Genomic DNA, 17,506 nt, shown 5'->3' on the forward strand with positions numbered 1-17,506 from the left:
ACGTCAGAACTCTTCAGACCCATGTTCTTGCTTTGGTGCATGGGTGGTCCCCACCGTGGCTCTGGCTCCCCAGGAAGTCAGCAAGTGACTGCAAAGGACCACTCCTTCAGGGCTGTGCCCAGCAGGCATGGTTTAATAATCTGATACGTATGTGCTGCACCCCCACACATACAAAAAACATTCATATGTTACTGTTATAAACCATGCTGTGATATGATGAAATCCTAATTCATTTAAAAACTAGAATTTATAATATCCTCTTGTCACCTTGATTTCCTATGCCATTGAATGCAAAAAGTACTATCATCTAGTGATTTAGGGACCTTGTCAGTCTTATAGGACCCTTTTCTTGCAGGGATGGTTAGTAGGAGTTTACTGTTGTCCTTTTCCCTGCCCTCTGGCATCTGCATGCCTGTCAGGTCAGGGCATGTTGTGCAAATGCGGTCCCTGGTGTGGTAGGGCTGAGCTGTGCACTGGAAGCAAGGTCAGGTGCCCCAAACCCGATCAGGTTCAAATAGGAGATGCCAGAGCACTGGCGGTTCCCACGGGGAGGGCCCTGAAGGAATTCTGCTGAATCTCTCCTAGAAATGGGCTCAAACATTTTTGCAAGCAATTCTAATGGGTTCCTAAAGCCCTATCAATTTGTACAGCAAATATTTGAATATCTGCTGTGTTGGCACTGGGGCTACAAGACGAAAACAGTAGATGAAGGCATTACATTCTGATTAGGGGAGACAGAGTATAATTAAACTCCCTCTGGCCCAGTGTGCAGGGAAGGCTGGCCTCGGTGGGCTGAGGACCTAGGCTAGCTCCCTTCCAGCTGTCTCATCCCTGTCCTGGAGGTTTTTGTTTTTTAAATATTTTTAGTTATGGATGGATATGATACCTTTACTTTATTATTATTATTATTGTGTGTGTGTGTGTGTGTGGGGGTGCTGGGGATGGAACCCAGTGCCGCCTCACATGTGCTAGGCAAGCCCTCTACCACTGAGCCACAACCCCAGCCCCTGTCCTGTTTTTGAACTCACCATGATTTTTTTTTTTAAAATTTGGTACATATTGAGGTTTATTTTGTGCCAGGTGCCCAGCATTCCCTTGCCTGATTACACTCATCCTCAGGACAGCATTGTTTTTCAGGTAAGAAGCTGTGCTTAGAGGGTTGAGGTGCTGGCCCCCAGTGAGTATGTGCTGATGATCAGTGTGCAGTGTGGATTTTGGCACTTGGTAGCCAGGCCTGAGCATGCCATCAGAAATGCCAGCAATAATGAAGTGTGGGGCTGGGGTTGCGGCTCAGAGGTAGAGCGCTTGCTTAGCCCACTGAGGCACTGGGTTCGATCCCCAGTACCACATAAAAAAACAACATCAATAAAATAAAGGTATTGTGTCCATCTACAACTGAAAGTGTTCTTAAAAAAATATTGAAGAGTGGGCTGGGGATATAGCTCAGTTGGCAGAGTGCTTGCCTCACATGTACAAGGCCCTGGGTTCAATCAATCCCAGTACCCCCCCACACACCAAAAAAAAAAAAGAAATAGAAAGTGTGTCCCTTTTGTCCTGGCTCATGACTATTCCTCTGTCACCAGAAATTTAATCTTCTCTGTGACTGTCACATCAGGTTGCTTTGCTCAAGTAGGGAAGGGTGAGGTGGAACATGCTTTAAGTTCTCTGCATGGTGGACATTACGGACACTTGAAGTTATTAAGTCTAACTATTTACTGTTAGCAAATTGTGTGATCTCATCCTCAGTCCCAAATAATTGCCTCATGAATGGCATTTGAAAAGCAGCATTATTCTTGACTGAGAAGATATATGTGTACAACAGTTTTCTTGTTGTGACTTTTAAGGCACTGCCCACTGGACAGAGTCACTTCCTGAAAAGTTACTTTTAAAAAACACCTTTACTCTGTGAGGGTGGAGGGACACACATTTGCCCCTGACTTGGCCCCTGACATCAGAGTCATTATTCCTCCTGGAAGTTTGCAAGCTGCCATCTTCCTGGCTCTGGCAGCTGTGAGTTCTTTAAATATTTACACTTAATCGCTTTGTGGCTCTGCCTTTTTCTAAGACTTGCCTCACTTGATGTGGGATGCAGGGTGCACGGTTGCATCTTTATGCCTATTTTGGAAGGGTCCCACTGTCTGGGTTAGGTTTCTCCGCAGGTGGGAAGGTGCTAGCCAAGCACGCCAGCGTCCAGCTGTTCTTCCTGGCGGCTGGGGCGGGTGGGTGGATGGAGGTGGTGGTGGGATGATGCCCTCTTTGTCTGTGTGATCAAGGGGCCATTGTTGGACAGTCCTGCAGTCTAGTGGAGTTTCCGGCTTTTGCAGGCTGCAAGAAGGTAGCTCCAGATGTGGATGTGCAGGGGTGTTTAGGGAAGCCCTCAATATGAGCTTTTTTATATGCTGGGATCACTGTGGATTGGCACATAGGACCTCTTGCCTGGACCTTCTGCTGAGAGACCATGGGGTAGTGCATACCTGTAACCTTCTATACCATGCATGGACACAGAGACTCTGGGATACCCTGGCCCAGTGACCCCAGCCCACTTAACAAAAGAACTGTGTAGGCTTCCTCCCTGAGTATGTCCCCCAGGGTGGTTTGTGCTCTAGGTGCACATTCCTGAGACCCACAGTAGCCAAACAGTGACTATGCACAAGGTGTGTGTGGCCAGAACTGCGATGTGTGGATTGGGGTGTCCCCACCAGTGTGTGTGAGGATCCTTGTAGTACAGGACAAAGACCCATAAGTACACTTTGTTTCTTGAAATAAAAAAAATCCATGCTTATTTATTTGGTGATATCTGCCCCTCCTTGTTTGACAGATGGGGCTTGAGACCCTGCCTGGAGCCCTGGTGCCAGAGAACCTGGGTCCAAGAGCAGGCCTGCCCCGCTGGGCAGCCATTCTTTCCAGAAACCAGTAATACATGAGGAGGCTCACTGGCCACTGCCCGTTTCCCCAGTCTTCCTTTAGGGCTGCCTGATGTTCTTTGGGTTTTGTCAGCATTCTGGCAATCAGAAGGATTCCTGCCTACGCTGTGGTCTTCTTTAGAGCTCACATTTCATTTCCGCTTTAGCTCAGCAGATTTTAGCTGAAAGCCTTCCAGTGAGGAGTCTTCACGTTGGCGTCTGAGCTCTTCCTAGTGCAAACCCAGCCGCTCTGGCTCAGGGTACTGGTTCTTGCAGAAGCAAGCCAGTGCTCCTCAGCTGCAGGCAGTGCTCTAGGAACCTTGTGGAGCCTTCTTTTTGTGATCTTGTGTTTTTTGTTTTGTTTTTTAATGCAGCACTAGGGATGGAACGCAGGGGCATTTAACCACTGAGCTGTACCCTAACCATTTTAATAATTATTTATTATTATTTTAAAAAATATTTTTTAGTTGTTAGTGGACCTTTATTTTTTTTATTTATATGCAGTGCTGAGAATCAAACCCAGTGCCTCACACATGCTAGGCAAGCCCACTACCACTGAACCACAACCCAGCTCCTAATTATTTAAGACGGGGTCTTGCTAAGTTGCCAAGGCTGGCCTTGAACTTGCAATCCTCTTGCCTCAGCCTCCTGAGTAGCTGAGATTACAGGTGTGTACCTTCGTGCCTGGCCTTCTTGTGACTTATCCTCTGCTAGGGAGGAAGCAGTGTCTTGGTCCTACAGTGCACATGGCCATCCCTGGCACTGTCCTTCTAGGAGGGATTGCCAAGCTAGCCATGGAGACATAGCAGGGAGAGCTTTGCCTTGGGCTTGGTGAGTCCAGTTGCATTCCTGCCACAGGGTCACAGAAAGTGGTTGGAATGTGGGTTCTCGCCCACATGAGAAAATGATAGTGGTCTTCACGTGTGTCTTATGAAGGAACCTGTTTTGGTATAAAAGTATGATATTGAACCTGTTTTAAAACGTCCTTTCTTTTAGTATTGTGGATAAGAGCTGGTAGGGTTTTTTGGTGGTGCTGGGGCTCAGGTCCCAGGCCTGGACATGCTGGGTATGTAAGTGCACTACATTGAGCTGCATTACCAGCCTGGGACTGGTAGTTTCTGAAGAGAATACTTACTCAATAAAATGAAAGTTAACATAATTAACCCTATGTAATTCTCCCCCCCCCACTTCAAATACTCAGTGAGTTATAGTGAGTAGACAACAGGTTGTCCATATTTAAAGTGTACAGTTTGATAGGTTTTGTCATTTGCATTCATTGTTGCTGTGACACACTGGAGAGTGAATGCGTGGTCACTCCAGGTTTCCCTCGGTGGCTTTGTAGGCCCTTCCCCTCTCTGCTACAGGCAGCCACTGAACTGCTCCCTGCCGCTGTAGATTGATTTGCATTTTGGAGAGAAAGTAAATGGAATCATACACTGTGTACTTTTTGTAGTCTGTTGTCTTTGATTCAGCAAAATTATTTTGAGGTTGATCCATGTTGTATATTATTAATTTCTTTTTTCATCAGTTGTATGACTCTGTCACAGTTTGTCCACTTACCCACTGATGGACATTGGGCGGATTCTAGTTTGGGGCTATTGCAAATAATGATGCTATGTATGAGTTTTTGTATATGCATGCTTTCACGTCTGTGGGGGCCTGGAGTGGACTGGCTGGACGCCAACACCTTCACATTCTGCCGCGTGCTCTCAGAGGTGCTGTCCCGCGGCGCTGCGTGCCCAGTTCATCTTTCCTTGCCAGCAGGGGCCCAGCCTGTCTTTTCCTTCTTTGCTGTTCTGGGGGGTCTCTCTGGCTCAGAGTGGTTTTAAATGGCATTTCTCCTGTTTGTTGTTTATGTCTTCCTTGGTGATGTGTCTTTTCAAATCATTTGCCCATTTAAAAAATTCAGTTTTTTGTTTTATTAGTTTCGAGGTATATATTTTGGACATAGGTCTTTTATCAAATAATGTGATTTGCAGATATTTTCTTACCATCTGTGGCTTGTCTTTTCATTGTTTTTTTCAATTTTTAAAAATTTTTAGTTATAGTTGGACACAATACTTTTACTTATTTGTTTTTATATGATGCGGAGGATTGAACCCAGGGCCTCACGCTTGCTAGGCCAGTGCTCTACTGCTGAGCCCAGCCCTGTTTTCATTCTTTTAACAATGTCTTTTGAAGTGTAGAAGCTTTAAAAACTTAATGAAGTCAGTTTGTTCTTTTGTGGCTTGTATTTTTTGGCTGGTGTCACACCTAAAATCTTTACCCAATTCAATGTCACAAATATTTCCTCTGTCTCTTCCAGAAGTTTTAGGTTTTGCATTTAGGTCTGTGACCCATTTTGAGTTACTTTTTGTGAATGGTAAAAGGTATGAAATGAAGTTTTTTTTTTTTTTTTTTTTAACCTCTGGATATTTAGTCGTTTCAGCACTATTTGTTGAAAAGTCCCCCAAATTTGGGGGAAAATCTTGAACCTTGGAATGAGGGTTCTGGCACCAAGGTCTCTTTCCTTTCATGAGTGTGGATTGTTCTCTGCTGCTTCATCTGGCCTGGCCTTGTCTCCTGGCGTCCTTGGCCCCTGGTAACTGGGTAGTGGGTGAGGAAGGGCCTGGTGTTTTTCTCCCTCTGCTCCATGCTGCTGGGAGCCCTGGGCACAGAGGCGTTACAGATTCCTGGTTGGTGGGTTCTGGGCAGCAGCATCATTTCCAGAGGTGACTGTGGAGGCTTGCCAGGAGAGAGAGATGAAAGGACAATAAGCCTTCTGTCCCTGGATGGGTGGCTCCCAGGCTGGGGACGAGGCTGTGTCTGCAGAGGGCGGGAGGGGCTGTTCCTTGTTCTGCAAGGGCTAGCAGTGGTGTGACCTGCTGGCTCCATTGTGCCCTGGCCCTTCATGGCCAGCTGGATGACCATGTGGGTGGCCCAGTGTTGATTCCTCTTTTCACTTGAATCTCAGAGTGGCTTGAGCAGTCTCACGATAGTTACCACTGCAGCAGCTTCCAGAAGGTGGGTGGCCTTCATTTGCTTTGGGACCTGAGGCAGTGGGTCTTGGTGATGCAGGTGCTGTTGGGGCCAGCACTGACAGTGCTGCTGCCACCCAGCAGTGATGGAGCTGTGCCGGGTTTCTGTTCTCGCAACTAAAAGGCTCAGGGGTCACTCCAATTAAACTGGACTAACTGGGCTGCACGAAATAACCACACAAGAGACACAATACCTTTTTCTTTGGGGTCGCTGTGACGGCTCCTCTGACCTTAAGGGTCTACAGAAAAAGAGCGAGAGCACGTGCTGATCCCTTTTATTGAGGAGAAGTTATTTAATGAGGCAAGGGGTCAGGTTTCAGGGGGGCTGAATCTATCTTCATGATGTCCACTGTCAGCAGGTTGACTGACACCTGGGTAGACCACACGCCAGGGCACAGTAAGAGAAGGGGACACACACAAGGCACTTCCATGGAAGATTCTATCCTAAACAGGGCAAGGGGTTATATTACAAAGGAACAGGTGAGTATAGCTTCACCCTGGGGCTGTAGCAAGACACACTCATTCACTAGATACTGACCCTCAAACCCAAGAAGGGTAGGGAAAGCTCTGCCACATTTCTGTGACTGAGCGCCTTAGCACCCAGCCGGGGAGTTTGACTCAGTCACGTGTAAGGATGGTCTCCCACAGAGCTGCTTCTCTGTTCTGAGCTCTTGTATATATTGCCCCCAGTAAGTCTTCACACAGCCTTATGAGGTGGTGACAGTCAGTTTTCCAGACAAGGAAACTGAGGCATAGAGAAGGCGGCCATGTGTAAGAGGTCTTTGAGCCACACTTCTCATTACTGAAGGTGGAAGGATTGAGTTGCTTCATTTTTCACTGACCCTTTTATTTAGTTAGTTTTTATTGGCACATTATGATTATACATAGTAGTGGGATTCGTAATGTGATATTCGCATATAACATAGTGTGATCAGTTTCATTCCTTGGTACCTTCCCCTTCTTCCTCCCATTTGTCACCAACTCTTGCATTAAATAGTTCTCTTTGGATACTGCATTTCCTTATCAGCAACAGGGAAGGGTTGGGCTGTTTGGATTAAAATTTTTCAGTGGCGCCTTATTGCCTGTGTGTGTGTGTGTGGGGGTAGCCACATCTGCAGCTCTTTTTATGTATTTTTTTAAATTTTGAGACAGGGTGTCACTAAATTGTCCTCCTGTTTCATTCAGCCTCCCGAGTCTCTGGAATTACAGGCATGTTCCATAGCACCGGAAAAGGCTTCTCACTTTCTATTTTTTTTTTTTTTTTTGGTACCAGGTACTCGGAGATACTCGACCACTGAGCCACATCCCCAGCTCTGTTTTGTATTTTATTTAGAGACAGGGTCTCACTCTCACTGAGTTTCTTAGTGCCTCACCATGGCTGAGGCTGGCTTTAAACTCAGGCTCCTCCTGTCTCAGCCTCCCAAGCAGCTGGAATTACAGGTGTGCCCCACTGTGCCCAGCCCACATGGCTGCTTTTTTTTTTTTTTAATATTTATCGGGGCTGGGGATGTGGCTCAAGTGGTAGCACGCTCGTCTGGCATGCGTGCGGCCCGGGTTCAATCCTCAGCACCACATACCAACAAAGATGTTGTGTCTGCCAATAACTAACTAACTAAATAAATAAATATGTTTAAAAAAATATTTATTGATTTATGTATCTTTAGTTTTAGGTGGATACATTAGTTTGTTTTTATGTGGTGCCAAGGATCGAACCCAGTGCCTCATGCATGCTAGGCGAGCACTATACCACTGAGCCACCACCCCAGCCCCACATGGCTGCTTTTTTAGGCTGAGTGTCCCTCTGGCAAGTGTCCTTGTCCTTGTGAGCTCTCTGACCATGAGGGGACTTGGCAGTAGCCATGAATGACAAGTGTTCAGGGACTGTCTTCTGTCTTTGATATCTGGGGCACACCTAAATTTTCCCAAAGGAGTTTTCTTTCAAGTTCTTTGGGAACAGGTATTTTAAATTAAATTCCTAGAGGTCTCAAACTTGAATGTAGCACTGTTCTCTGAGCATGGTGGCGTGGGTGTGTGTATGGGGGGTGGTTGTTCCTGGACTCTGAATGGGCTGCCTTGAGCCACCATGGTGGGTGTTCAGTGAGGTCCCTTGTTTAGTGATGTCGTCGAGGGGCTTAAGAAGCAGTGCTCTGTGGCAAGCTCAGCAGCCCATGCAGAGCAGCGTTGGCCAGTGTTTGGACACTGCCACGTGGCAGGCCCTTTACTCTCTTGACTTCCACTGTTCACCATAGCTCTGCAAGGTCCGTATCACATTACAGGGAAAATGTGGGCTCACAGAGGTAGGTGAGTCACATAACTAGGTCTGAAAGGTTAGCCCCTGTGTTGTGTAGATTCAGTCACCCCCCCAGTCACGGACAGTGGCTTCTCTTGTCTGAGTATCGAGGTAGCCTAGTGTCTGTAGGCTGTCAGGAGGTCCCAGGGGATTGCTTCCTGGTGGAAGTGGAGTAGCTCTACCTGCTTGTAGGTGTGTGTAACCTGCGCAGGAGCCTGGGTCTCAGGCTTCACTGTTCAGGAAGTGGAAATCAACAGAGGCTTTTAACCAGGGTGAGGCCAGACCTGGCCTGGGAAGGTTTTCCTGGGGTGGGTGGAAAAGGACAGGGACTGGATGGGGACAATGGAATGCTTTGTGCTGTGCTGCTCACTTCCTGGAACGTCCTTCCTGTCCTTCAGGTCAGAGCGCCAGAGCCCCTGCTCAGTGGCATTTAGTCTAAGGTTGCTCCCTCCCCAGCGTCCCTCTGCCGGGTGTCTGACATTACTGTTTCCACTCGGGTTTTGGTGCAGGTCTCCATTCCTCCATGAGATGTCCACAGTCATGCAGGTGTGGCCAGTCTCTTTCTGTGGCCTCTACTCTCGGGGTGCTGTGGGCTCTCGGAGTGCCCAGTGAGTGCCTGGCGTGGGGAAGCAGCGCAGGGCTGGCCACTGTGACGTCAAGCTGGTCTGGCAGGAGCAGGATGGGGAGAGGGAGCCAAGGTCATTTTTTGGTATTTAGTTTCACGTGACCAGATTAATGCTGCCCTGGATCTATACTTGTGCTGTTTCAGTTGGGTGGCCACTGCTCTTTCCCAAGCAGCTGGGATGTCTGCCAGACCCATGGCCACTCCTGCAGCCAGCTTTGTGGCTTGTGACAGCGGCATGGTTTTGCTGAGCATGGGTCGCTTTCCCTTCGGGTTGGGCGAGTTTCTTTTGCCAGCCATCATTTCCCTCTTTCACAACCTCCAGTGTAGCTCCTGGGCTCCTTTTCCCTTGTCAATACTTACTTTTTCTGTATTCTAGGAAAAGCAACTTGGGGTCTCTTGACAGAGACTGCAGGGCGGGGTGGGGTGGGGTGGGCAGGCTGTCGACCTTGAGATTCATGGTCAGTCTTCTAACTCAGGACTTTGTGCTTGGTTGGCTGAACCTTGAGGCTTAGTCAGGGTGACCTTGATATGTCCTTTGTGCTGCTGGTGTGGAGGTGAAGCCAGGTGGCCAGTGGTAGTGCCCTTGGTCCTGCAGTCAGGGAGGGAGGGCGTGGTGGGGTGGGGTGGAATGGTTCAGGAGGAGATAGGAACCAGTGGAGTCTGGGTAAGCATGCGGGTTTGCTCAGTGATTTCTGGGTGGAGATGGGGGGTGGGGAAGGCTCTGATTTCAAACCTGTCCCTGGCTCCAGAATGTGATGTGGAAGAATGTGATGAGGGAAGACGGTTAATGGCAGCTGAAGCTGGGTGAGGGCCCTGTGCATGCCCACGCGTGTGTTCCAGGGGCTGCTCACTGTATTGCTCTCTGTGTTTACAAGGATTTTAAAACCAGGTGGGCCCTTCCCAGGAATCAGCTGAGTATTGTGTCATTGTTGGGGGTGCTGGTTAGTAAAGGGTGACCTTGCTGAGTCTGGAACTGGGCCTGGGTGTGGAGGGAAGCCGGCTCTGGGTGTTGGGAGCACAGTAGAGCCTCCAGGCACCTATCTGTGTCCCCAGCGGGGGTGGGGTGGGGGGGTGGGGGGGTTTGGAGCCCATTAGGAGTGGCCTGAGAGCCAGCCAGCCTCTGGGGTGTGCACCCCATCACTAGAGGTATGTAGCCCAAAGAGGAGAAGTCTCCTTCTGGTCACATGGATCCCGCATACTTCCTGATTCCACATTTATAGGAAGCAGCCTGCGTTAGCTTTCCTGGCCTTTGGTTACCAGCCAGAACAAACTAAACCCACATATGTCCATCTCTAAGGTTTAATTTAGAATAACAAATACTAAATATGTGCCCCACTTTGGTTTTCCTCACCCCACTTTTTTGGGGGCCAGTAGTTACTGCTTCTGGATAAGCCAGTCACAGCTGCTTGGCTGGAGGAGCTCACTGTTGGGAAGTCGGGGTGCTGTGGATGTGCCAGGGGAGGCCGTGTCTCTCTGTAGTGGGAGCTACCCCCTTCCCAGGGTTAGTGAACCCTGAGACCGTCACAGACGCCGCAGCTCTGCAGTCCTTCAGCTCAGTTGAGGTTAGGGAGATTTTACGACCTTTCCCAGTGGTTTGCTTTGCTCCTTTCCTCACATGTCCCAAAGCACTGGTTAAAGGGAGCATTGTTTGCACCTGGACTGGCTTTGGGTCCGGTGTAGCCAACCTGCCATCCTGGGTCAGGCAAAGTCACCTTCTCTGACAGGACAGTCTCTTCCTCACCTCCAGGTTGTCCTGGGAGATGACATGGGGCAGGCTGACTGTCCACATCAAGAGTTGCCGAGGGAAGCCTGTGTCCTGCAGCTTGTCTTTCAGGCTGGCAATTGAGAATTCTGCGTTACTGACGGTTTCCTTCTTTCAACAACTGTTCACTGAGGGCAGGCAAGGACATTGTTAAGGTCTGGCCTCGGGCAGGGCCGTGGCCTGTGTAGGCTCCTCCCCCTGTCCTCCCCCAGGCTCCTCCCCTTGCCCTCCCCCAGGCTCCTTTCTCCACTGTCTCCTCCCCAACACTTGCCCTGACCAGCATTTGTCTCAGGAAACTGGGACCAGCCACCAGTGGGCTGCTGAAGAAGCTTCAGATAGGTCTGTGTGTACACATGCTTATGAACCTATGAAATAGTGCACAGTTGTTTGTATGAAAGCTAGAAGTTGTTAATTTTTTAAAATTAAAAAATATAAAGGCTGGGGTTGTGGCTCAGGGGCAGAGCGCTTGACTAGCATGTGTAAGGCACTGGGCTCATCTTTGCACCTCATAAAAATAAACAAATGAAGGTATTGTATTCATCCACAACTAAAAACGAACAAAAAAACACCTGCTGACCACATTATAGGTGTGGGTGAGACAAGTGTACAAGTTTGGGTGAAAATCTAGAAAACTCGAGGATTCTGTGCTCATTTCTGTCTTCAGTCATCTTTAAGCAGATATCAGAAACTCAAGAGAATAAATTATGGATATGGTTTTTACAAAACAATACCTGGCAGTTCTGATCAGTGAGTGAGCCCTGAATGTAAAAGGAAAGGCCCGTGGGGTGGGGCATGGCTTAGTGGTGGGGCACTTGCTAGCAGGCACAGGCCCTGGGTTCAGTCCCCAGCACCTAAAAATGAGAAGGCCAATGAAGGATTGGCATGTGAGAGTGCATTAGTTTTTTTTTTTTTTTTTTTAGTTAAAAATAAAATGCCTGAACTATGTTTGTTTTTTTGGCACTGCGGATTGAACTTGTGGGCACTCAACCACTGAGCCACATCCCCAGCCCTATTCTGTATTTTATTTAGAGACAGGGTCTCACTTGCTTAACACCTTGCTGTTGCTGAGGCTGAGGCTGCTTTGAACTCTCCATCCTTCTGCCTCAGCTTCCTGAGCCTCTGGGATTACAGGTGTGCACCGCCACTGTGCCCAGCAAACTATATTTTTAAAAACAATTATCTCTTCTACTTCTTCAGTTAACCAGCAAGTGGCCAGTGTATCACCTGAGATGAACCCTGAGATCACTTGGCCAGGTGTTATGTCAGTGCTGGGGACGGTGTTGCCTCAGGGAGGAGATGGAGAAGGTAGGGTGAGGGCGGGTGGAGGACCCTCCACAGGCCGCCGCACAGCACTCGGGGCACAGCACTCGGCAAGACCTTAAAAATGTTCTTGCCTGCCCTCAGTGAAGCAGGACAGCTATGTAAGTTGTTTAAAGATAAGGACAAATAAATGAGAGTGTGTATATTGTACATTTATAGTAAGAATCAAAATTGTCATAAGCAGAGACTTGAGGACAGACAGGTCCTGTACACTGGGCAGCTTGCGGGTCTGTTTGCCACACGTGGGCAGTAATCTCAGGGTTCCCTTTAGTAAGTAGGGGTCTGTATTTAAGTACCCACACCACAGGTTAGGCATGGCAAATGTGCTTAAAGAGAGGACCCTACCCCAGCAGGACAGCTCAGAAGCATAGAGAAAACGGCATTTGCCCCAGGTCATTAATTTCTTTTTGTGTTTAGTTGACTATTTTTATATTTAGTTAAATATTTACATTTTCCTATGAATAGAGATGTAAACAGATATAACTGGTCTTGGGCTGGGGCAGTGACAAGAACATCCAGAGTTCCTTGTTTTCCTCTGGTATTGGGGGATGGCACCAGGGATCTGCGCTAGGCAAGGGCTCTACCACTGGCCACATCCCCAGCTCCTTTGAAGGACTTTGGAAATTCCTGGGTCGCAGCCCTTTGTGGGGGCATGTCTGTTTTTCCTGGGTGACAGAACTCCATAATTCTGTTGTTTGTACTCTGTTGCAGGGGATTGGTCAAGAGGGACAGGTTGATAGGCGTGGTGGCACATGCCTGTAGTCCCAGTGGCTCAGGAGGCTGAGGCAGGAGGAACTCGAGTTCAAAGCCAGCCTCAGCAACTTAGTGAGGCCCTAAGCGACTCAGTGAGACCCTGTCTCTAAATAAAATACAAAATAGGGCTGGGATGTGGCTCAGTAGTCAAGTGCATCCGAGTTCAATCCCTGCTACCAAAAATGAAACAAAACAAGCAATAAGAAAAGAGGGACAAATTTCTGTCTCTCAAGAGTTCAGTAACCTGATCAGAAAAGCCATTTTCTTTGGAAGCCATTTTCTTTGATGGGGTGGCCTCATCGATTCAGAGAAAACTGAAGAGGAGCCAGGGGGGAGGAACTGTGGTTTCCAGGGGGAGGGAAACCCCTGGCTGGGGTGCTGGACACAGTGTGCCCATCTATCTGGAAGTGCTTGTAAAGCACCCTGTGGAATGGGAACCAGGACCACCGAAGGCCAGGCTGCGTCCAGAATGCAAGTACCCCTCGCGGGGTCTCAGTTGAGTCTGCCTGAACGTCTGGAAACCAAAAGTGCAGCACACCCCTCGCAGGACCTCCCTGAGCTCCCGGTGGCGGTGGCTGTGCAGGGGAGACCTCGCCAGTGTGCCTGTGTGGTGCCCTTCGTGCAGGGGGGCCACAGCACTGGAGGGCCAGTCACTGGAACAAGGTGCCTCCTGGCTCTCCCACCAATGCACCATGGGCCCTGGGTTCTTATTTTGTAATACGTAAACGAGGGCTATTTGTACTATTTCTTACTGGATTTCTTAGAGGTCTTGGCGTTTGTTGTGTGCTCCTGCCAAGTGAAAGGAAAGACAGACAGCAGCTGGAGCCTCAGCCCCAGCCCTCGGGCCGGCTGGCCGGGACTGCTTGGGGGAGAGCAACCCGCCTTCCCTTGTGTTTTAAGAGGACGCTCCTGTGAGCATCACCAGCACCTTGCTGTTTCCGCTTCCCTTGAGCTTCACATGCTTGAACTTAAGCGCTCTGGAGGAGGCGGGTCTGGGAGCGCTAGGTGTCCTGGGTGCTTGGTGCTGAGCGGCTGTGGTGTGCTTGCATCTCTCCAGGTGGCTAGTTTTGTTGGCTTTGCCAGACTGACTTGCTTCAGCCTCTGGTCGACTTGTGGCCACAGCATGTGGGCACACCCCTTTGGGCACCCCACCAGCACTAGGTGTTGTTTTATTCCAAGGTGAGAATTCCTTTGTTGTTTTCATTAATTTTTTTCCTGAATAGTGTAGAGTGGGACATCATTTTTCGTGTTTTTTGATTGTTTGTATTTTTTTTTCTATGAATTTCATATCCTTTGCCCCCTGCCAAAGGACTGTTTTTCTTTTTGATTTCTAGGAATTCTTGGGCTGTTAGGCTCCAAGTCATTTATTGCATGTATTGCCGATACGCCCCCTGGCTATGGTTTCTATAATTTGCTTTTACTTTGTTTAGGTGTCTTTTGCCATACAATGTTGAGGTTTGTATGTAGTCAAATATGCCTGTCTCTTTTTTATAAAAATATTTGCATTTCCTGTTCTATCATGGTCTAGAGAAAGCAGTAAGACCAGTTTGATGTGTATGTGTGTCTTTATGCATGTATGTTTATACATATCTGCTACATTTCTAAATACATTCCTCAATTAAAAAATCTGAATACAGTACTATGTTAGAAGATGAATCCCCCTTGAACAAGTAAGTGTATTCTGTAAATGCAAGGGTAGCCAAACACCAGGGAGTGTAGTAGCCAGAGAAAGTGTCCCAGCCCTGCCATCCACTAATTTTCTGACTTTGGTAAAATTATTTAGTCTAACTAAGGCCTAGTCTCCTCATCTGTAAAATCGGCAGGACAAGAATAGTACTCCTGTATAGGATTGAATTAAGGACCAAATGGGATAATTCCCCTTACGTGGTTAGGACAGGGCCCGGTACACGGTAAATGCTCAGTTAATATCATATATAACAATTCTCTACATCAAATTAAAGTCTAAACCCATGTGACCATATCAACAGATGTCTGAAAGGCATGTAATACGATTCTATAGCTAATCCTAGCAAAAAATAAGAGTAAAACAATCATAGAAGAAATCTGTTTCTGTATAGAAATATTTACCAGAACAGCAGTGAGCACATGGTGGCTGTTCTGTTCCACTCCAGGCTGGACAACTGGGATTCGATGCCTGGCATTGGCAGGCTTTGGAGCCTGTGTGGGCCATGTGGCTCCTGCTGTCCAGAGCAGCTGGCCCCCAGGCCTGCACCTCTCACCACCCTGGGTGTGGCCTCTGGCCCCACCCTGTGGAACTGGGAATTCCTGGAGTTGGGCAGGGAAGAGGACTGTTCAAGTGACCCTCCTCAGAACATGCAGAGAAGCAGAGGAACAGGTTGTCCTAGAAGGAATTTTGGGAACTCAGCGAGCTCTTTGGAGCTCCCAGGCTTAGCAACAGGTGGGCTGGCTGGGCAGGAGTCCTTGGTGCTGTATCCCCTGTAGGCGAGGAATTAGCATAGGCATCTTTTCTACCTGCCCTTCTAGGTGCAAAATAAAAGGAGGCCTGGTTTCCACCTGAGAGGGGGGAAGGCCTCTCCACGCCGCAGGACTGCAGGCCAGATGGGACCTTGCAGACTGGGCTGGAAAGCTGGGGGCTGGGGGTGTGTCTCAGCACTGGCCTGCTTTTGCTGAATATCCGTATTTCCTTCTGTGTCTGTCTTGGGACATTTGTCTTGTTTACTTCTTATTTAGAAATGTTTTATTAGCTTAAACTTCACGTAAAACCATAGAGATGAATGTGTAAGAGTGTGTGTGTGTGTGTGAGAGAGAGAGAGAGAGAGAGAGAGATAGAGATATAGATAGATAGATAGATAGATAGATAGATACTGGGGATCAAACACAGGCCTGGCTCATGCTAGGCAAGGGCTCTGCTGCGGAGCTGCATCCCCAGCCCTTTTTAAATTTTATTTTTGAGATGGGATCTAGCTAAATTACCCAGGCTTTGCTTGAAGTTGTGATCCTCCTGCCTTAGCCTCCCAAGTTTGGTATTATAGGCTTGTGTTGCTGTACCTGGCTGTTTCTGTAACATAATGATAAAAGCCTCGAGCCAACCTCCCAGCTTCAGAAGGGAACCATTGTTCCAGAAGTTAGCTTCTGGTGGGTGCATCAGGGGTGGGCTTGGTTCTGGACTTTTCATCATTCCCTTGTTTAGAATACTTATACACACATATATGTATCTGTAAATAATACATTCAGTTTTTGTGTAAAGTGAGAATTATGAATAATCTGCAGAGTGCCTTTTCATTCCTTTTTACTGCTAGATAATTTTCTGTTGTGTTCATTGTATTAGGGTTCTCCAGAATCAGCCATGTATCCCCTGCATGTTGTTTGTGTGTATGTTTGTATGTGTGTGTATGATTTATTATAAAGAATTGACTCATGCATTTATGGAGACTGGCAAGTCCAATATGCTGTGTTTGCTGTCAGGCTCTAGACTATGGTAGCTGATAATGCAGTTCTAGCCTGGAGGCTGGCAGGTAGAGTCCCTCAATGTTCCTGTTCTGTTTAGGCCATCAGTTGATTAGATGGGGTCCACCCACATTGTGGAGTGCAGTCTGCAGTCCACTGATTAAAGTGTTAATATCATCCAGAAATATCCTGGTAGAAGTATACAGAATGTTTGACTAAATATCTGAGCATTCCATGGCTGAGTCGAACATGCACAGACCGTATTTTTGTTCCATCAGCAGATCCTGAGTTGCTTCCATTTTTTAAATTATTATGAGTACTCTGGCTGTGAGCCTTCTTCACCAGTTCTCTTGGCACACAGAAATCCTCATTTTTCTTAGGTTTGCGCTTAGAAGTAGAGTTTGGCTGGTGGGGTGGTTTGCTCAGCATGCAGTGGAGGTAGTGAAGTAAAGCTTGCCTCTACCCTGTGAGGTCAGAGGTGCAGTCTTCTTTGTGACAGCTGGAGAAGCCGAAGCTCAGAGGTGAACTATGTGTGATTCTGCAGCTGGGGGCTGTGCACTGGGTTTGAACTGAGTCTGCACTCCACACTGAGACGTCTGCACCTGGGCTGTGTGCCCAGAGCTCAGGCTGCCATTTCTCTTATGGACTTTTCTCCATTCTTCTTTGGGCATATGCTGGCCCCATAGGTGCCAAGCACTGTATGGGTACCAAGGAAATGAGGGCAGTGAGGTGTGATGGAGATGAGCATGGGGAAAGGCCCAGGCTCAAGGACCAGACAGAACAGGCCGCCTTCCATAGCCGCATAGGAGGGGTGCGGCTCTGGGGAAGGGGCCGTGCCTGGGGACTGTGTTAGGTTCGCCAGACCTGGGTAGAGAACATGCAGTTGGCCTGGGAGCTGGCCACAGCTTTACAGCCCTCCACCCCCCCACCCCCACCCCCAGTGTGTGAATTCCATGAGGATTTGGAAAGTTTCCAATTAAATAAAATACTTTTTTTTAAATGAATGGGAAAAGCTCATATAACCTTGTTCTTACTGAGAAGATAGGGATGAACTGACGTGGTGTTGAGTATGAGGGTACTGTGTGGATTCCCAGATGCATAATCCAGAGCACTGGGGAAGTCTTGAAAACATTTTGTCAGAAACTCATCAAATACTGGGTAAGAAAAAAAGAAGTTGCTCAAGAGGTCTTGATTCACTGGGAGAAGCACGTCAGGCTCTGTTATTTGGAAACTTGTTCTGGAGAACAAGTGTGACCTTCTTTAGGGTTGCCTTTTCAAAAAAAATTTTTTTTAGTTGTTGATTGACCTTTATTTTATTTATTTATATGCAGTGCTGAGAATCGAACCCAGAGCCTCACATATGCCAGGTGAGTACGCTACTGCTGAGCCCCAGCCCCTAGATTGTAC

At 47.9% G+C, this 17,506-nt stretch overlaps 1 protein-coding gene across 4 annotated transcripts in view; it reads left to right on the forward strand.

Moving 5' to 3' along the window:
- Nucleotides 1–17,506, forward strand: part of Pacsin2 (protein kinase C and casein kinase substrate in neurons 2) — a 113,102-nt gene that overhangs the window by 14,404 nt on the left and 81,192 nt on the right. Inside the window, exon 2 of one of the 4 annotated variants that reach the window (XM_071609420.1) lies at nt 17,431–17,466. The exons of the other annotated variants lie outside the window; for them this stretch is intronic. The gene's annotated coding sequence lies outside the window, so the exon portion shown is untranslated. The remainder of the gene's footprint in view (nt 1–17,430; nt 17,467–17,506) is intronic. 4 annotated transcript variants of the gene reach the window in all.

The sequence above is a fragment of the Marmota flaviventris genome, chromosome 3 (assembly GCF_047511675.1).
Source record: "Marmota flaviventris isolate mMarFla1 chromosome 3, mMarFla1.hap1, whole genome shotgun sequence".
Lineage (NCBI taxonomy): Eukaryota > Metazoa > Chordata > Mammalia > Rodentia > Sciuridae > Marmota > Marmota flaviventris.